This window comes from Canis aureus, chromosome 20, assembly GCF_053574225.1.
Source record: "Canis aureus isolate CA01 chromosome 20, VMU_Caureus_v.1.0, whole genome shotgun sequence".
NCBI classification, from domain to species: domain Eukaryota; kingdom Metazoa; phylum Chordata; class Mammalia; order Carnivora; family Canidae; genus Canis; species Canis aureus.
The window spans coordinates 54,594,124-54,616,467 of record NC_135630.1 but is presented as its reverse complement, the minus strand read 5'-3'; the positions used below and the strand labels follow the sequence as shown (position 1 = coordinate 54,616,467).

General features: G+C 34.5%; 1 long non-coding RNA gene across 1 annotated transcript in view; it reads left to right on the top strand.

Moving 5' to 3' along the window:
* LOC144291824 (uncharacterized) overlaps positions 1–22,344 on the top strand; it is a 323,842-nt gene that overhangs the window by 291,084 nt on the left and 10,414 nt on the right. The window contains exons 9-10 of the long non-coding RNA XR_013359381.1: positions 1,495–1,616; positions 14,866–15,033. This is a non-coding gene — a long non-coding RNA (uncharacterized LOC144291824). The remainder of the gene's footprint in view (positions 1–1,494; positions 1,617–14,865; positions 15,034–22,344) is intronic.

Below are 22,344 nucleotides of genomic sequence, written 5' to 3'. Positions count from 1 at the left end.
GTGTCTGCCTCTCCATAACATCTACAAAATTAGCGGTATTGGTACTGTCCCCTTGGGTTGGGTGGAGACTGGTGTTTTTAAACCTGGCATCATAGTCACCTTTGCTCTAGTCACTGTGATAACTGAAGTAAAAAGTCTGTTGAAATGCAATCCAAAGGTTGCTCACTGGTGAGCAGCTTTTCTTTCCACTTAGGTGGTGATCTAAGGGTCACGAGTCCCATGTTGGGCTTCACCCTCAGTGGGAAGTCTGCTTGAGATTCTCTCTCCCTCTTCCTCTGCCCTTCCTTCTCATGCGCTCCCTCCCTCTCATTTTTAAGTGGATAAATCTTTTAAAAAAGTAAAAATAAATAAAATCTGTACTTTTTAATGGAAACAACTTGATCAAATATCTATCACAGAATTTGAAACCCATTAAAAAATTAATGAAAAAAAAGAAAAAAAACACAATTGGGTCACACACGCATATTAAATTTTTATCAGTACTCTCAAGATTGCCTTGCAGATTGTACCATTTTATTCTACCTATAATAGTGCATTAATGTTGTATTCTTTTGTTCCATCTTTGATAATTGGATTTTAAATAATTACCTTCTTATTATATAGTATATATACTATATATATATATGTATATATGCTAATATATACATGTGTTTTGATTCTTTAAACAACTTAAATTCCCATTTACTTTCCTTTTGTGTTTTTATAATTATCAATGTATTTGCATCTTTAATCCTCCTAGAATCATTCTTAGAGCCATATCGTATTTTTATTTCTTAATTCATTCTTATTCACATGTTCCTCTTTCCATGTTTTGTTATTGTTTTTTTTTTAAGCTTTAAGATGCAAATGGTATATTTAGGAAGCTCATCTATATGTACACAAGATAAACTTCATTAATTACCAATCCAGCTCTCTCTTCAGTAGCTGTCCTTAGAGGTACTTGATTGAATTAGGAAAACCTTGGGAATAATAAATGATTTTAATGTAAGTAAATCTATTCTTTTTTCTGAATGAGGTAATAATGATATGCATTTGTATCTCATAAAAAATTTCCTACTTCTCATCTGATCCTAGCATTGTTTGGTAGCATAACTATTATCATTTTATTATAAAGTTTAGAAAACTGAGACTCAAAGACAAAGTGATTTGACCAAAGTAACAATTTATATGGTGGCATGTATGGGATTTTAACTCCAAATATAATACGTTTTCAAGGAATAGCAAGCTGGAGCTTGCTGGAGCTTGCTATTTCTTGAAAATACAAATTATTTCTGGAACACTCATCTCTGTTGCCTTTTGTTGCCCCAACAAAATGTCTTCCTTTGCTAAAAAAAAAAAAAAAAATTCCACTCATTAATTGTAGTGAATTAAGACAACATCCAATAGTCCTCTATTCAAAATCCAAATGCCCTTAGAGATTTAATAATCAAGCTGTTAAGTAATTAAACCTTACTAAGAATTAGCTTATCAGATTGCTTTTCATCAACCACTAAGTGAGAAGCAATGGAGCACAAAGTAGAAGAGATCAGATGGAGAGAGAAGCAAGCAATTCTGAAGGGGACTGACGGAGTACAACACAGTTGGTAGCATGAAATTCTGGACTCCTGGCATAAATGGTGAGTATAACCAGGAGATCAATGTTTTAGATAACAAAAGAAAATCAATTATTTAATAATATTGTTATATGATTATTCCTGGCTGCAGACATAAGCTATCATTCTATATTCAGATCTTACCTCTGTATTTCTCTTACTATCTCATCCTACAGGTGTAAGTATATATATATATATATATATATATATATATATATATATATATATTTTTTTTTTTTTGCTACAGACCGTAATGGTAAAACTCACTTGACTTTTTCTAGTGGGCCTTTTCTTTTTTTTTTTTTAATTTTTTAAATTTTTATTTACTTATGATAGTCACACAGAGAGAGAGAGAGGCAGAGACATAGGCAGAGGGAGAAGCTGGCTCCATGGACTGGGATCCTGACGTGGGATTCGATCCCAAGTCTCCAGGATTGCGCCCTGGGCCAAAGGCAGGCACTAAACCTCTGCACCACCCAGGGTTCCCTAGTGGGCCTTTTCTTGGTCTGTCATATACTTCCATAGATTTCAACTCAAAATCAAACAAGACACTCCATCACTGTAGTGTCTCTGACAGCTCTCCCCTTGAGGAGTCCTAGAGAACTTGCTCACTACTTTCTTGTACCTCACATGAATTCACATGGACTTCTGTCCTGAAGTTAGGACTTCTTTCCCCAAATCTCTTTTCTATCTTTCTCCTTCTGTTTGCCTCATATTCTCTGATGAGAGAGACCAAGTCATATTTATCCTTGTGTTCCTGATATCTGTCAGTGCCTAGACCTTGTGGTAAGAGAAATAAGTCCTTCCTAAAAGTGTAGTGAATTAATTAAAACCTGGGAAACATGTAAATATGCATAGAAATATACATACACAAGTATTTCTTCCTTTCCTCATCAAGCTAAATTGTCACCTGTTTTTTACCTATTTTAACTTGTTTTAGTTTTCTTCAGATTAATTTTTCCATAGATGTTTTTAAAGCAACAAATTTGACACCAGAGAATAGAAGATAAGAGAAGTTTCACTGGGAGCTCATAGCAACCCAGTAAAAAGAAAGCTGAACTGTAAAACTTAAGCGATAGTCTTTCAGATGAAGAACTACAATAGCTTCTGTTGAGATTATAGGCTCTTTAGCTATTGGTGTGCCCCAAAATATTCTATTTTGTATCCCTGTTGTTGAACAATAAACATATTAACCAAATTGATTGAATGAAACTATTAGTCAAAATTAGAAAGAAAAAAAAAGAGGTTAGGCGAGTTTTTTCTTATATATGTATATACCAAAGGGGGGAAAAATCTATCAATTTACTGAGTGCATTTTCAAAATTTATGTCTATTATTTTAAAAATATTTAGCTGATTTTTCTGGCATGGTATAGACACAGATCATGTTCCATATGGGTTGCCCATAGGGTAAGCCTTCTAAATGAAAGTATTTGTGTATTTTTGTGAGCCTTTCTTTATTGTAAATTATGATAGCATCTATCCCACACATGCTAATGCATAATAGGACTTTATACACTTGACTTTCCATTTTTCTCTTTCAATCTCAAGTTCTATCATCTTGGCAGATCTGCCTTTAACACATGCATTGGAAGACCACTTTTGCTTCTGCGGTTCTTGAAAATTTTACAAGTTTTGACCAAACAGGATGCAAAATTGTTTTTGAGTTTCTGCCATGAAATGTCTAATAACCCTGTCATTCTTTTGAAAATACTGTGTTAATAAATTCTGACAATGTGCAAAACATAGTGAGAAGAGGAATTTTTGCTTCCCACGCAGCTTTTCTCCAAGTGGTAGAAAAGAAAGAGAAAAAGAGAGAGAAAAGCCCCACAATTAGGTCAGATAGGCCATTTCTTCATGGAAAGATTACTCCTGAAACTTTTATTCCCAAACTCTGTCTGGGGAGGGTCACTTTCAAGGTCTGAGGAAAGGAAAATTTTACTACTGTTGTGGAAGCACAGACAGCAATCTAAAAATTAGTCCCTAATAAAACCTTTAGATTTTTACATTTTGATAGTCAGCTTTTTAAAGCCTTTCTTTTCCACCCAGTTTCATATACTCTACCACTAAATCAATTCTTAGGTCTGGCTATATTAATCTTAAGATGGTGGATGGTACTGCATGATGACCCTTTTTATTAGAGAATCTTGCATCAGTGAATTCATACACACACACAAAGACAGACAGACACACACATACACACACACACACAAGTGGTTTTCTTATTCGAACATCCATTGTGATTGATATTAGTTAAACCACAGTATAAGGAAAGTCATGAGGCTCAAACATGCAGTTGTTCATTATGGAGGCTTTGATGAGATGTTGACTCACTTAACACTATGCAATCTTTGTTATTTAGGAGAGGTCATTGGCACATATATACCTTTCTCATGAATGCTACAAATGAAAAAGAAAATTGAATTCCCTGGGGAAACATTATCAATAAACAAATACCAATTTTCCTTAAAGCTGATCTGAAAACTCTTGGCAACTACTAGTACATGTACACAAATTGAAAGCATTGTCTTTGTACTTCTCTGCATTATACCATTCATGTTGGTGTTCCTCTAAAAGCCATGACATCAGAAGCACCCCAGGAGCCTAGAATCACAGCCATTATGAAAGAAAGCTTTTGGCTGCAAGGTAGTGAAGAAAAGGCCATGGATCAAACCTAAAAGCCTGCTTTTGAGATTAAATTGATACCATAGGCTCAGTCAGAGTTGAGTTAGTGTGTATCATACACTATGCAGCATCTCACAGTATAGATTCTCCTGGAGTCAAGCAGTGTGATTCTGATCAGCTTCTTCCCAGATTTACCAGCTCTGGATAACTCCCAAGCAGAGTAATCTTGTATATCAAAAATACTTAGCAGTTTTGTGAAAGGTAAAAAAAAAAAAAAAAAGGAATTTGCTAAATCCTCTTTCCATATGAGACCTAATGAGTACCTCAAGATACTGCCTGTCAGAGAAAAGGAAGGATTAATGTTTAAAGTCATTATTCCACCTAACTCCATCAATTTCATGTCACCAACACATCAAAAGGTGCAATTTTCAGAAAGCTGTTTTCTGCCTAAGTCTTTTCATTGTGGTTTCACAACACAATTGCCTACTTAGGCCCTCCCAGCACATGGCACCCTCGCAATATATGCACTGTTTGGACACAATACGTTCCTGTTTTCAGTTAATTAGTACATCACGAGGAGCTTTCTAAACTACAAAGCCCTCAAATCTCACAAACAAATAAGCTTTGGATATTATCCCTGAGCCATGTTTTCACTGCCTTTCCCCCCATATTTTCTTTTATTTGTGTAAAATATATTTTGACTTCAGTGCAACCCATAAGAAAACTTGATACCCAAATAATATCAAGCATAATTCAGGAAGAGTAAACAAAAGTAGGAAGAAAACAGTAACAGCCCAGCATTATTTTTAATCCTTCACATTCTTTACCACATCTCTTAGCACATTTCATTTAACACATCTCTCTGAGAGAAGATAATTCTTGTTTTTAAATTTTCCCTCCCATTGAGAGAACAGTTACAGCTAAGCAGTATCCACAAGATGTAATAAATCTCTTTCTAAGTATGTGAGAGGTCAATTTTCTTTTCAGGTTGACCTATTTATTACTATTTCAATTAATTGGGGGAAAAATCATTAAAAACTCACAAACAATGGTTACATGTAAATCCAAGAAAAAGTTCTGGGTTGCTTTTGTGTGTGTGTGTGTGTGTGTGTGTGTAAGAAATGTGCTAGTATAACTTACATGAACATAAACATGCTTTCAAAAGCTAGGATAAGATGTATTTGGTATATTAAAATGGAGTGCCCTTAAAACACACGCAGAGATATAATTTGAAATTCAGTATACATGCTTGTAAAGCTTTTTAAAAGTTGAAAAAAATTCAAAACCTTAACTATGTTGGGTTTAAAACAACAGTGGTATCCCAGTCAAGCTAAAGGCTATTTTAGGGTATCTTATTCCCCACTTAAGTTGATTTTTATAATAAATCAGATATATTTTGCTTTGATAACAAAACTTTCTTTGTTATTCAAACAACAAATTTCAAAAGGTATTTTAATGGTATAGAACAAAGACTTTATACTGCATAATAATGGAAATCTTGATTAAATACCCAAAATGCCCATTAAAATTAAATTAACAATTATAGTTAGGTAGTTCAAAAATAATTTAAAATATTAAATATGCAGGCCTTAATTTAAATTGGACAATGCTATTTGTAATATATTAAAAGGAAATGGTCTATGGATTCCATTTGTCTGTAGCGGAAGTTAATAGTGACATTCTTATAGCAAAACACTTGCAGTTTACAACTTATGTTAACAGTGCAATTGCCCATGTAACAGTGAGAATAATAGAATTGTGTATGTGCATGCATGTGTGTGTTTGGGGGAAAATGCTGTTGTTTTCTTTTTTTTTTTTAATGCTGTTAATCTTTCTTCTTTTGTCATTCTCTCTGGAAAATTAAGAAAGCTTTTCTTCACAGATCATAAAACTAAGAGAGTGCACAAACATACTAAACCCTCAACAAGAGACTTCAAAAATATTTGCAGGAATCAGCCATCTACATCAAAGTCACATGCTAGCATGAAAATCTTCAAGGAAGATAGATGCAAGACAGGCTCCAATGTACTATGGTGACAACAGCTCAAATAGCCAATAGGCAGCTATCAGGAGCAAAAGATAAGGTGGTGAAGAGCTTGGTAATTGTGACTTTTTCTCTGCCCTTTAGTGCCTGAATGCTGCTAGTCCTATTCTATCACAGAACAAGCATTCATGCTAGTCCAGATTTGCTAACGTGCATTAGCCACCTTTAAAGACTAAAACTCAGCTGGGGTAAGGAGAAATGTTATCAAAAACATGCATGGAGTTCAGCCTCTGAGTACCTTCTCCTCCCAATGCTCATCCTGCATCAGGTGCTCTATATTGCAATGCACTGAAGATTTTGGAAATACCTGCGGCTGGAGCAGAGGCTCTGGGATGTGCCCATGGAACCCAGCCACTTGGTGGGGTATAAAAGAGAAGAGGAAAAACAGATATTACAACAACAGTAAGACTTTGCCTGAGATTCCCCATACCCATTTATTTCCCTAACTCTTCTAGAAGGGGTGAGTCCAAACAAAGCTTAGTTTCTCTTCCCCATATCCCAACATTTGGTAATATAAATAGCTGATACTCCCAGGATAGCATGAAGTCATAAAGTACATTAATAAGACATCTCAGGATCACAAAGACTATAAAAGTCGGAGAGCTCACTGAACAACCTACCATCATGGAAGCAGAGTTAATGGTGCAGAAAAGACAGAAATTTAAAATAGACAATATCCTAAAGAAAACCATAAAATAACATTATATAATTTTCAAGATGACACAAAACAGATATCTGAGTATTAAAATAAAAATATTTATTGAAATAAAGAACTCACTAGGTAGTTTGAATAGTTAAATAGATATAGCCAAATGGTAAAATGGGTAAGCTGTAAAGTCAAGGAATTTGCCAAAAATGAATAAGAAAGAAATTAAATTGTTAAAAAATAAAAGAATGGAAACAAAAAGTAGAATTAGAAATGCACCATATGGGGCAACTCTGTGACTCAGTCATTGAGCATCTCTGCCTTTGGCTCAGGTCGTGATCCCAGGGTCCTGGGATCAAGTCCCACATCAGGCTCCCCAAGGGGAGCATGCTTGCATACTTCTTCCTCTTCTATGTCTCTGCCTCTCTCTGTGTGTCTCTCATGAATACATAAATAAAATCTTAGAAATGCCAATATGTGTATCACCAGAGTTCCTAAATGAAAGAAAAAATATGATAAGGATAAAAATTAATTGAATAAATCTAACTGAAGATACCATAAAATGAAAGAAACATTATGGCATCAGCTATAAAAGGCTTATAAGCTATAAAAAAAAAGATATATAAGAGGAAAAATTTAAAGAAAAAGAAAAGAAAACACAATTGGACCTTTAGGATGTACTCTTTGGAAAAGCATTAATTATAGTGAAGAATGGTAGATAACTACCTTGGAAAGTTCACTGTTCAAGTAAGAACTAGTTTTAAAAATATACAAAAGAACTCTACCCTAGTAATACAGCATTTAAACTTCAGAAGGAAACACTGAGGACAGAAAAAGAAGAATAAAGACAGCTACTATGCATAAAGATGCTTTCTTATTTGAAAGAGGATATAAATATTAATATGCTTAAAAAAAGATATGGAAAATAGTAAGTATACATTTGAAATGTGAGATACAACCAGTGATGCAATAACAACAGCATGCATAACATGAAGTATTTGTCTATTCAAAGAATAAAAATATAGAAAAAAAAGATATGAAAGAAAATTTGAAATGAAATTTAAATTGGGAAATTGAATAAAAGCAATGAACTGTCATATACATAAATAATTTAACACATCTTTTGGGAAATTAATTTCTTGGGGTTTCTGCATGGCAAAGTCAATGGGGCAATCCACTCTTTTTTTGGCTCAGGTCATGATCTCAGAATCATAAGAAAGCCCCATGCTCATTGTGGAGTCTGGTTGGGATTCTCTCTCCCTCACCCTCTGCCTTTCCCCCACCCCCCATGATATCTCTCTCTCAAATTAATCAATTAAAAAAATAAAATTAATGTCTCAACAGAAAAAAGGAAATATCTATTATATTCTAATATCACGAATAGACATATATGTGTTATATGTGGCATATGTACTAAGTACATAAAAATATATATAAATACATAAATATAAATCTATGTTATACAGCTTCACATTTTAAAAAGCTTCCTTTCCTACCCTCCCATAAATTGTCATTTTTATCACACATTCTAATTTTACAGTAAATTAATTAATTCTAATAAATTAATTAACCCTACAGTAAGCTATTACTATTTTGCATTAGACAATGAATTATTTTTGAAGCAATGAAAATGAAGGAGTTAACGTCTCTTTTATTGATTTTCCTTTTCGTCACTCTTACTTTCTTTGTACAAATCAAGATTTTAATATGAAATTATAGTGATTCCAACTTCAGAAAATTCTTGAGCATATCCTGTAGTACAATCTGTTGTAAATATATTCTCTCAGCTTTTATGTATTTGACAAAGTCTTTCATTTGAGTTCGCCTTACGATATTTTTTATGGCTATAAAATTCTGAGTTGACAATTTTCTTTATTGTAGTATTTTACTTTCAATAAATATGTCATTCCATAAGTTTCTGGCTTGCATCATCTAAATTAAAATTTTAATTTATAAATTAAATTAAATTAAATTAAATTAAATTAAATTAAATTAAATTAAAATTTTCTCTAATTCCTATCATTGCTTCTCTGAATGCAGTTTCTTATCCCCCTGACTTTCTTTGGCTGCCCTTCAGCAGTTTGACTATGATATTACTTTTCTAAAAAAAAATCTGGTTTTGATAGGGTTATCAAAAGCTCTTGGATGCATAGCTTATTTTCTTTCATTAATTTTGGAAAATCCTCATTTATGACTTCTTCAAATTTTTTCCTACCTTACCTCTTTCTTTCTTCTGTAACTACAATTACTTGTAGCTTAGACTATTTTAGAATGTTTCACAGCTCTTGAATTCACTTTTTTTACACTATTATCTTCATGTTTCATATTAGTTTTTTACCTATCTTCAATATAAGATAAATATCTACTCACATCACCTTTAGTTAATCTCTATCTTGATATTTATTCTTTAATCAATTTGACAAAATATAGATATTGTGCTCTGTGTGTGTATGTGTGTGGGCTCACACGTGTATGGAAGGAGAGAGATAGATAATCCAAACCCAAGCAATTCCTATCTAGATTGACTCAGTGTCTCACATTAAAGGTCTAAGAGAAGAGATGTTCCCAATTTTTTTAAATATCATGCTAAAAATGATTGTCAGTGTTTAATCAAGAAGTAAAAAGCACACCTTAAAAAACAAGACAGAAAAGAAAAACAACTCACTGTCAAGAGATAAAGCAATCTATTATGAGGCTTGCAATGGCCCCAATATTGAATCTATCAAACAGGGTTCTAAAAATAACTGTGAATGAATAATATGTTTTTAAAATCTAGTGGAAAAGGTAGAGGACATGAGGAGGTATTTCAGCACTGATATGAAACTACTGGAAGAGCTAACATAAATGTTGTTTATAAAGTTGCCATATCAGAGACAAATAAATCCATCAAAGGGCTCATTTCCTGAAAAAGCATGGCTGAGGAAGCATCATTATTTTGAAAGTAAAGGTCTTCTTCAGTAAACTCATAAAGGAAAAAAAAAGGGAATATATTGATTTAGACTATCATTAAAATATATTACAAGAGGTTAATATAATAAAAATAGTGATGACAAACTTCAAAGAGGTTATGCAGCCTAATGAATGAAGAGTGAGTATACTTAATAGACCCAAACAGTTTTTAAATATCACTAAAGCAAGAAATCCAAAAGATAATATCTGAATACCCTTGAAATGCCATGTATTATACATTGATTATAATTTTCTAAGAAGAATGTAAGGTAGATTTAGATTTTTATAATAAATTAACTGAGATTGGGGTGCCTGTGTGCTCAGTCTCTCTGCCTTTGACATGATTTTGGGGTCATGGGATCAAGCCCCATGTTGGGTTCCCTGCTCAACAGAGAGCCTGCATTCCCTCTCCCTCTGCCATTTCCCCCTGCTTGTGCGCTCTCTCTCTCTCTCTCAAATAAAGAAATAAATAAGTAAATCTAAAAACTTAACTGAGATTTACATAAATAAAGTGTCTCACCCCAAATTATACATATGTTGTCATAAATATAAGATTCACCTCTGAGACATTGCTTTTCCAAAGAGTTTGCTCTTTTTTACACATCAGTGCTCCCCAAAGTGTGCTCTTTCAACCAGAAGTACCAACATCATCTGAAAATTTGTTAGAAAGGCAAATTCTTAGACCCCATTCTAAGCCTCCTAACTCCAAAGCCCTGGAGGTGAGCCCAGCAGTCTGTTTCAACACGCACTCCAAGTGATGGTGATGCACACCACATTTGAGAGCCACTGCTCTGGCCATGATGAGATTTATCTGGTTGATTTACTGATAGAAGTAACTGTGTCATGGTTAGGAAGAGAGACAGTGCCAAGAGGAAATCACTATGACCGCTGGATGTAATAGAGATTAAATATTGATCTTAAGAAAAGGGACTGGAAACTTCACATATTCTATCAGGCCTGCTAAAATAACGTGAAATGGTAAAGGAACTTCCAGCAAACCTGTGTTCTATTCTACCCAGACAGAAAGGAGTGAGCAGATTCTCTGCCTCATTAAAGTTACCCTTTACTACAAAGTATTAAAAATATTTTTTTAAAGTGAAAATTTCCTCACAGTGACATTTTCAGGGTTTGGCTAACACTAGAACCCAGAGATTAATAGTATATACAAGTAACTTAAGATGAGTCTATGGACTCTTTCTAAGCCTGTTAAAAATTGTGTTAGCCTGAGCAGGATCCATGATTATCTTTTACCTCAGATTTCTTAATCTGAAAAGTGGGATAACAATATAAAATTGTTGTCCTTACAGGAACTAATAAAGACATAAAGTGAAAGATTCTCTTAAAATGGGAACTAATTTCACTTTGTCTAAACATTTTTAGGAACAAGGAACTAGCATAAGAACATCTCCAACCTCTAAGTAGTAATGTACTACATTGAGCAATGTGACCACAAATACACATTCTACAAAATGTGTGTCATTGAGTACCTGTGCCTTTAATCATACAGGTCCATTGATTTCCATTATAATTTCAAAGTTGTGTTCAAATAAAAGGATTGCCCCAGAGATATAATAAACATCAAACTTAAGAACCATTCAAAGAACATGCAGATATTGTCAAAATAGAGTTTACGTGCATTCATTCTTCTGCACAATGCTGCTACAAGGGAAGTTGGTCAAATGTACAATTGATCCACATAATCCTGGCACAATTATTAAAACAATGGGCACTTTAAATCTGTTTCCCCCTTGCATACCTTTTAGTTCCTGACACATAGTGGCCCTTACAGAGAATTTTTTAAAACGAGTAAATTTTCCCTGGCTCTACGGCAACAGTAAATAGCCACACAGATTACGTTAACTAATTCCGCAGAATTCACCAGTGCGGAGAGCCACATGAAGATTTTATTTTAGACAGACCTGGTGTAATATAAGTAAGCTGATTTGACTTAACCTTAAGTATTACAGCATCTTTTAAAAGCAAGTCCCTTCCTGCTGTTTTACACTTTAATTACTTCTTTAATCGACTCATTAGTTGATTAACTTATCACTACTGGCAATAAGTACCTGTTCTAAGTAGGGGGGAGCTAATTGAAGCAGTGGTCTTTGAATGCTGCCTGGCTGCAGCCCAGCAGCTGGATGTTAGGCTTTGGGGGCAGCTGGGGGACTTCAAAGTCCTCACATTAAATATCCGAAAAGCAAAATTATACCACGGCTATCATTAATTAAATACTTTCCAAGTAAATTGCACTAAATCATTACCTACAATGCTTGTTGTTCCTTTCCTTTCCAAACTTAAAACTACTCTTATCCCATGAGCCTTGAATTCAGAAAATTTGAATTAAAATCAGTGCTTTATCAGCTAATGGCAGTTACAGGCCACTGCGTATCTTGCCAGTATGAACATCACACATGACCACATAGGCCAAAAAATAAAAAGAAATAAAAAATAAAATAAAATAAAAGAGATATAGACATTTAAGAGGAAGAAGGTCATGAATATACTGGAGCATGGCAAAAAAAAAAAAAGAAATATATATTTTTTTTTATTCTAGGTATTTGTATACAGTGTCAGAATACTTGCGTCACGTTGACATTCAGAAGCTCATATTAAATATCGCATCTTTGAGATTCACTGGTTCTGCACTTTACTTTAATTCATGTCCATTGTGACCGTATATTTTCCTGGTCCAACAAAGAGACAATAGTAGTATTGCATAATTAGGAAGCAATTTATCAAGTGATGATGTTCTCATAACTCTTTGTGTAAAAGATTTAGGTTTTACTCAATACTTAACAGCGTTTAATGGGGGTTTAAAGGTCGAGAAGATTGAGGAAGAACTAGCAATGCAAGCCCTGCCAAATTCTCTAGAATAAAGGAGGAGGATTCTTTCTCTTAACTCTCAATCTTTTTTTCAGACAATCAGAAAGACTTTGGTCAAGTAGCCTTCTCCAGTTGCTCACAGAAAGGGAACCACTACCTTTTCTTCCCATCAGTCGAAGTTTTGATTGAAATTTAATGAGGCAAAAACAAAGTGCTAATAAACAGGAATTGAAGTAATTAATGAACAATAATCTTTATACCTTCTACTTCTATTTAATTTAAGGACTTCATGGTGCTATAATGAAGCCATGGAGGTAACAATGAGTGTTCAAATGGCATAACCTGAGGCACTGATGGGTAATGTTCCCAGTTTGTAATAGAGAAAAGATTGGGAAGACAATGTGGCAATTCTTGATGCCAATCAGCTAGAATCATGAGAACCATGCAGATTATCTCACTAGTTAACTTGATGACTGAAAATAACATATATTGAGAGACTATTAATTACCAGGGACTCTATCTGGTACTTTGAATATATTTTCATACGTAAGCCTCAAACCCATGGTATGATTTCCATTTACAGCATGTGAATCTCAGAATAGTTAAATATCATGGGATTATACTGCTAGTAAGAAATGCCGCAGAGAAAGTCAATTCTTTTGAATCCAATGTCATTTTTACTATTTGACTTTTCTTATTTTCAAAACAGGCTGAAAGATTCATTTAGCTTTTTTTTTTTTTAAGCATGATTCTAGATTTTTTTTAAAGAGTTTTATTTATTTATTCATGAGAGACACAGAGCAAGAGAGGCAGAGACACAGGCAGAGGGAGAAGCAGGCTCCACTCAGGGAGCCGGACGTGGAACTCAATCCCAGGTCTCCAGGATCACGCTCTGGGCTGAAGGCAGATGCTCAACCGTTGAGCCACTCAGGAGTCCCTCATTTAGCTTTTAAACTAGATTTCAGCATGTTTTATGAAAACAATAAAGGACTGATAGAGAGTGTAGTTCTAGTCTCATATTTGAGTTTAGCTGGTATAATTTTAAAGAAAATATAATGTACTATCTCATCTTTTGTTCCCATGACTCATAATGTAGATAGAGTAGAATCTCTATAACACCATTTGTTGGCTAAATGCCTGCTTAAATTTAAATTTATATATAAGGAAATATAGAGGGTGCCTGGTTAGCTAGGTCTGTTAAGTGTCTGCCTTTGGCTCAGGTCATGACCAAGGGTCCTGGAGTCGAGCCCCGAGTCTGAGCTCCCTGCTCCCTGAGGAGCCCTCTTCTCCCTCTTCCTTTGTTTGCCATTCCCTCTACTCAAACTTGTTCTCTCTTTCTCTCAATCCATCAAATAAATAAATTAAATCTTTAAAAAATATTAAGGAAATATAGACGCAAACTGAACAAATTGTTATAAGTAGACCAAAGATGTCATATTTACATTCATTTCATAATAGTATATATTCCTGTTTAAAACCTATTTCAGAAATCAACAAGATTTATTGACCCCTGGTATGTGCCTAGCATCGTTTAGTTACTAGAAAGGAAGTAGAGAATAAGGAGCAGTATCCTTGCTTTTACTAAGTTTGTTCTAGTTGGACAGGGCAGCGGAGTTTGAAAGGAAGGAAAGGCTTACAATAGTATATGAAGAAATAATTTCAGACAGTGACAAGTGACACGTGGTCATGGTGGTCTACTTAGAAGAAGTGGCATCTAAGGGCAATCTAAGTGTCGATGGAGGTGGCCGTGTGTGTGAAGTGATGGATTAATGGGTTAACAAGAATATTGAGCCATGTAAAAAGTATCCCAGGCAGAGGGAAGAGCAAATATGAAAGGTCTAAAACTGGAAAGAGTTGTTGTGTTTGAGGAAGTCAAAGGGAAAGGGGGAGAAATACAGGGTTAGTACTGTGCCCGAGGAGATCAAGTTCCTTTCTGTCATGTTTCCTTGTCTTGATGTCCTTCGGTTGTAAAATTAAAATTCTAATATATGTTTTTGGTTCATATAGCCGAGTGTCATTTCTAAAGCTAATTTATTAATCCTACATAGAAAGCGATATAAAATTTAAATTTGTTTGTTACTAGAATGCCTTAGACTAAACATAAAAAGTTAAATCTCCATGAAATAACTATCAAATTATATGTGTGTGTGCTTTTTGTAAAAATATTTGTATTTATTTATTGATAAGAGACACAGAGAGAGAAGAAGAGATACAGGCAGAGGGAGAATCAGGGATCCTGATAGAAGACTTGATCCCGGGATTCTGGGATCACACCCTTAGCTGAAGGCAGACGCTCAACCACTGAGCCACCCAGGTGTCCCTGTATGGGTGTCCTTAAAGATTCTTCCAAAAAAGGTAAGGAAAGAAAAAAATACTACAATAATAACAGTGATCTAGAAATTATAGGCTTATCAGGCATATTTCATAGTACATAAGTGATGGTATTTGATAAAAAAAAAAATAGAAAACATGATGGGAGCTTGAGGTAAAAATCCTCAGAAAATAGCCTTAAAATGGTTTTCCAAAATGTTAAGTTTGATAGGCAGTAGTTCAAGAAAACATCTTTAAAAGCAATTCTGAAGGAAATTAGAGCTGGCTTAGTAAACATTTTCATTAGCTCACTAGATTTCCCCAAGGATCCAAAGTGGCCAAGCTATACTCTGTACTTTCCCCTACTTTTCTTCCCTATCATTTAGGACGAGGTTAGCTTTTAGCAAACATAGAAAATGTGGAAATTAATTAATCCAGTGTCATTCTAAGTTAGATATTGTGATTAGTCTCTAAATGTCCTTAGGTTTATTTCAATTATTAGTAATACTTTCTTTTTTCAGTTTAAAACGACTCAATGATATTAGAGCCTTAATTCAAATACTAATCAAACTAAGTTTTTAAACATCATTGTTAAAATTCTGAATCAGATAGTAAATGACAAAAGCAAATTAGTCATCCAAAATAGGTGGAACATAACTAATTGTATGTCACACACACATATAAGACATATCATTATAAATATAACACTATATATAAAAGTATGCATATGCACACACACGTACATATATGTACTATTAGCTGCAGATGAACACCTAATTAAAAAATGTGGGCACCTCTTTCTGCATAGGATCAATACACCAAAAAAAGACAGGCAATTATTTTTAAACAAGTAGTGTAAAATAAATTTGATATCCTAAATTTGATCAAATTCTTCTTTGTTAACAGTAAACTAACAGTGAAGAGTCAGAAGTTGGAAATAACCTTATCGGTTTCATCCGTTAAGTTATAATTCAGACTTACGTTCCCAGCAGTGAGGATGTAGGTTTGCAATTGCAGGATGATTTCTGAAGTGAAAGCTCACAACCTGTTATTAGCTTTGCCACCCAAATTCACGCCAGGAAGATGGATCTTATACTCTCTAATATAGTTATTAACTTACTATATTAACATTTAAACTTATTTATTTAATAGTTAAATTTACTATTCTAATATTTAAGCAAATAGAATTTCTATAATCAACTTTCCTTTAATGGTTTAGTTTCCAAATAGGATTCTTCAAGTCTAAGTGGATTTAGAAGATTATAAACTTTATTCTTTAATTTATTTCTATGCAAAAATGAGAGACATTTGATTGAAATTGTTTGAAATTAGAATGTAGATATTATACTTATAGTTTTCCTACTTCTGGTCTTAGCTTGGGCCACTATGACAGAGATAGATGGCGCAGCTTTGGAGAACAGAAATTTATGTTTCACAATTTGGGGGTATGGTAATCCGAGTCCAAGGGCCACCATGGTTGGGTTCTGGTGAGAGCCCTCTTCCAGGCTGTGGAGTGCTGACTTCTTGTGTCATCACAGGTCAGAGAGCCAAGAGAAGAAGCAAAAACTTGGACTCCTGTAAGGGCTCTATCCTCATGATTTTATCAAATCCTCATTACCTCCAGAGACCGCACCATCTATACCATAAATTGGTGAGAAGGGATTCAACAAGCAGATTTTGTGGGGACACAAACATCAGTCCATATGACTTCTCTAGTTCCACACTGGGCAAACCTCTTCACTTCCCCATTTGGCTCATCTTCCCTTCACCTTTCTCACAAAAACCGTTCATTGTAAGGAAGGCTCATGTGCACAGATGAAGTTCAGCAGGTGGCTTTGTGTGAACACACACTTGCGCACTGTAGAAGTGAGTGGAAGGGACCCGTCTACTAACCATGCTACACTAATGTGAAGCTTCTCATGTGAAGCTGTAGCTCAACTGAGTTCAGGTGATGACATCTGACATCAGTGGTGCCAGTGGCTTGGCTTGTCCTAGGTCAGCTTCTGTTCAAAGCAAGAGTAGACACCACATGACCAGGGAAGGAGAAAGAAGAAGGAACAGAAAGACGACAGATGTATCTCCGCAATGTTGCACATTTGACTCCAGACCACAGGAATAGTGAGTCGAATGAGTTTTTTGGTTCCCCAGTGCATATAAAAGTTATGTTTACACTATACGTAGTCTGTTAAATGTGCAACAGCATTAAATCTCAAAAGGTCACATTTTTCATTTAAAAATATTCTATTGCTAAAAGATGCTAGCCATCATTTCAGGAAATTTCAGGGAGTCAATCTTTTTGCTGGTGAAGGGTCCTATCTCGTCCCTGATTGCTGCCGAGTGACCAGGTGGTTGTGGCAATTTCTTAAAATAAAATAATGAAGTTTGCTGCACCAGCTGACTCTTCCTTTCACTTGGACACCTAGAGGCCGTTGTAGGGTTATGCGTTAGCCAATTTCAATATCGTTGTAGCTCAGGAAATGGGGAAGCCTGAGGTGAGAGAGTGAGATGGGGACTGTCCAGTGTGTGGAGCAGCAAGAGCACAAACAACATTTATATATTAATTTGCTGTCTTCCAAGGACGTGGTTCATGGTGGTCTGACACAACTATAACAGTAGCATTAAAAATCGCTGATTAAAAAAAAAATCACTGATTAGAGATCACCATCACAAATATAATAATAATGGAAAAGTTTGAAATATATGAGAGTTACCAGAGCATGACACAGATATATGAAAAGAACAAACGCTGTTGCAACAAAGGCACCTATAGACTTGTTTGATGCAAGGTTGCTGCAAACCTTCGAATTGTAAAAAGTGGGTATCTGCGAGGCACAATAAAACGAAGCATGCCTGTATGAAAATTGGTGGCATTTCTCTCTTATTCTAAAAATGCAGAGAAGAATTTGGCTATCTCATTTGTAATTTTTTAACACAAGAAGAGATGTTTTGGGTTTTGGTTGGCACTATCGCACATTTTATTTTGCTTTGCTTGTTTTGTTTTCATTAGACAGGAACTCTGCTAGTTCAATTTGATGGCTCTATCCATGTCACACTAAAAATGATCATATGTATAAAATATACAGAAAGTTTCACAGCAGAAATGAGTTACTATTTTGCCATATTTGCTTCAAATTTCTTTCATTCTCCGTGTCAAATAAAATATTAGCAGCCAAAGTTTCACACACACCCAGTCCTTTTTCTCCTGACCTCCTCAGAGGTAATTATTGCTGTGACATCGCTGTGCCCAGTCTCATTTGTGTTTCATACTTTTAATACATAGTTTTGTAAGTATGAGGAGTATGTAGCGTTGCCACTTTCTTGTTAAATAGACATAATAATTCTTTTTGCAACTTGTTTGTGTCATTCAACTTAATTTTCTGAATCTTATTCATGTTGGTACATGTTGATTTAGTTCATTTGAACAGCCCTACTATATTTCAATATGTGAAAAAGCACAATATTAAAGTCTCTTTTACTTAATCTTAAAATTCAACAAATATGTTCTTTAAAAATGAGATTATGAAGTAAGAGTAAAAAAGCAAAGGAAATTGTGAAGTGGTTTGATTAGTGAAATTATAAAAGATGCATATTCAGAAGTGTATCAGTGAAATCACCATAAATGTCCCCAATTATGAATTGAATTCAATTTTCTCAAACAACTATTTAATATCTAGTTCAATTGCCTTAATTGCAGCCTCTGAACAAACATATTTTTAAAATTTTCTAACTTAATAATAATATAGGATAATACAGGTTCCCATTTTTAACATTGTGTATCTGTTTTGATTGTTATTTCTAATCAGCGTTTGACTGTGTATTTTCCTTGTAAGAGATTCTTTAGAATCATTCATGGTTTGTGGTTCTGGATATCCTCCAATTGGGTTACATACGATAAGCGCTTTGCCCTGTTTATGCAAAAGTTGAATCAGAGGCCATTAGCAACTTATCCTAAATGGAATAACCACAAACCATAACTAATATTAATATAAACATACTTTACTTAAAAAGATCTCATTTGAGCAGTCCCCCTAGAACGACTTAACATTTTAATACAATTCCACATGTACCAGAAGAATAAAATCATAAAATCTGTGGACGAGTTATTTGAGTCAGGAACACTTGAATTCAAAGCCTTGATCCACATGTTATTATTACAATTTTACTTTTGACAGGTGATTTTTTAAAGATTTTATTTATTTATTCATGAGAGAGGCAGAGACACAGGCAGAGGGAGAAGCAGGCTCCTTGCAGGGAGCCCGATGTGGGACTCGATTCCCGGACCCTGGGATCACGTCCTCAACCAAAGGCAGATGCTCAACCACTGAGACACCCAGGCATTCTGACGTGTGATTTTTTTAAATTCCCACTTATCAAAAAGTTCTTTTTTCTAAGTCAGAGCATGAAAGCATTTTGTACACATACATTTTAAAAGATTTTATTTATTTATTTGACACACACAGAGAGAGAGAGAGAGAGAGCACAAATGGGGGGAGGGAGGAGAAAGAGAGGGAGAAGCAGCATCCTGCTGAGCAAGAAGCCCAATGTAGGGCTTGATCCCAGGACCTTGGGATCATGACCTGAGCTAAATGCAGATGCTTAACTGACTGAGCCACCCAGGTACCCCTATACGCGGGATTTTTAATCCTCTTACTACTTTCTGAGATAGAAATCATTATCATCATTTTTTTAATCCCCAGTAAGATTTCTGAGATTCACAGTTTTAAGTATTTTGCCCCAAATCCCACAGTTAGTATATCATGGAAAAGAAGCCAAACCAGTGTTTCTGACTTCTGCAATTTCCACCACCAAAATTTCCAAATTTTCATGCATGTAGTGGATTGAACAGTTTCCCCAAATATTTATGTCCATCGGGAACTTCAGAATGTGACTGTATTTGGAAATAGAATCTTTGCAGTTGTAAATAGTTAAAGACCTAACGATGAAATCATTCCAGATTTAGGAATCTGGATTTAGGATCCAGATCCTAAATCCAACGCCTTTACAAAAGAAGAGGACACAGAAAGAGTAGAAAAGGCCAAGTGAAAATGGAGACAGAGACTGGAGTGATGCCGTGGCCAGCCACAGAATTCCAAGGGCCACCAGACCCAGAGAGCAGTAAACCGAGCTTATGCTCTGCAGGCCCACATCTTGATTTTAGTCCTCTGGCCTGCCCGTCCCAGAGACATGCCTTAGCCCTACACTGGGTTGGACTGAGAGGGTGTCCTGAATTGTTGGCTGCATCCACCAGGAGTAGAGCTTTCATCTCAGTGAGTAGAGAAAATGAGGAGGGAAAGGAAGAAGTTGAGTGGATTAAATCCTAGACTCTCATTGTTACAGATATTTAGGAGCTTATCTTCAATCCATGTTTCTTCTTTTCTGGCATGACATTTAGGACGGTTTCCAGAGACTTTAAATACGTTTTTATATTTTTATATAATTTTCAGTGGTTATGGTTGTTTTACTAGGGAGAAATCCGTGTAGCTCATCACACAGGCAAGCTAGAGGTGCGTCCAAACATACTAAAGACTGTGAAAGAAAATTCCTTTGGTTAACAGGAAATATAGGCTAGTATATAATATTTAATTTAACATATTTAAATTTTAAAAATAATCACTGATAGGAAATATCTTTAAGTGTAGAAATATGAAAGAAGATATGTCAGACGATGGCAGACCGCCTCTAATAGTTTCTAACATGTTGAATTATACTAAAATAAAAATACAGTATATAATCAAGAGTATAAGCATTATTCATAGAATATTTTATGGCTCTTCATGATGATAATAGTTAAACACAATATTGTAATTGAATGGTTGCTAACGTAAAAAGGAATAAAAGTACAAGTATTCTAAACTTCTTATTCTGATTCAACCACAGATATAAAAATATCAGTACAGGTCTCTGAAGACTTATGAAGAGAACTGTATAAATTGCTCATAAAACAATCAGAAACTCTTTTATTTGTAAGATTGGTGTAGCCTTCTAAATGAATATATTTTTAGAGATAAGTTTGTAGCTGCACATTTGGGCACTCCGATAAATATCCTGACATATTAATTTTCCTTGTAACATTTTAAATTACATAGCTTTCCTTGACAATAATTATTTGAGTCCTATGATACTATTTATAGTCATTAGACTTTGAAGAAACAGTGCCATTGATTTCTGAATTTATCTTTTTTGTACTAACTGCCCAAATAAGTGGAAGAAAGAGGGTAAACAATATATTGGCACAAAGTTTATTCCAGTATTATCTAAAAAAAAAAGAAAGAAAAAAAAAAGGGAGTTTGAGTGAATAGATATTTAACAGAAAAGAAAAAAAAAAGTAGGGGAATAAAAATATAAAATCCAGAGAATCTAATTAAAGTTGTAATTACTAGTTTCAGCTTTCTGAATATTTCAATGCATATTTCCTTCTAAGATGCTCCAATTGCATGTAATTCTAATGTTTCAAAAACAATATTTAAAAGTTCCTTTGACATGAGACATTATGGTCATTAAAAAGTGTGTAGATGCTAAATGCGATTAGTGCTTGTTTTGGTTACACAGTTTAACCTGATGTTACCTGCTGTAATGCATACTTGGCAGCCTTTCAAAAAACCAAACAGATGTTTTCTGTTTCCCATAGAGGGAAGGAGTGTCTGTGTGTTTGTGTGAGGGAGGGTACATAGCCCTCCATTGGGAGTTCCAGATGGCTCACAATACTACCTGCACCTTTATTTTTAGTGGTGTTAAGCATAATTTTGTTAACATTATCCCTTTTATAGTTTTGACATCCCTGAGATGGAAAATTAGTTTAAGAAATATTCTTTTTTCATGATGTGAATACTGAGTGACATATGTTAGAACTATATAAGAGCCTAACATATTGGAATCTATTTTAAATATATATTGTATTTGTATGTAATATTGAATTTTTCCTACATGAAACCAGAAGAAAATCTGGCAATTAATATGTTATTTGTGCATACACACAACAATGTCAGATTTTCCCAGGTTCATTTATATAAATTCACTTTCCAAAGTGAGACCTTTTTCTGAAGCATGCAAAGATTTGAGAAACATTATAGCACAATTAGTCAATTGAAAGAAACAAATGACCAATTGTCCATGCACATCAGAAGATCTTAGCTCCCAAAAAACACACAGAAAGAAAAAATATAAAAGTATCAAAAACTTAAATAACGTATACATACAAATTTTTGCAAGTGCATTCAAAATATGATGAAAAGTTGAGCTTGTATACCAATTAATAATGGAAAAGCTGTAATTATTTGAGATGTACAAATGATTTTGGTAAACATACTGAAAAAAAATGACTTATCCAGCTACTTCTTGATGACCATCCTTAATACT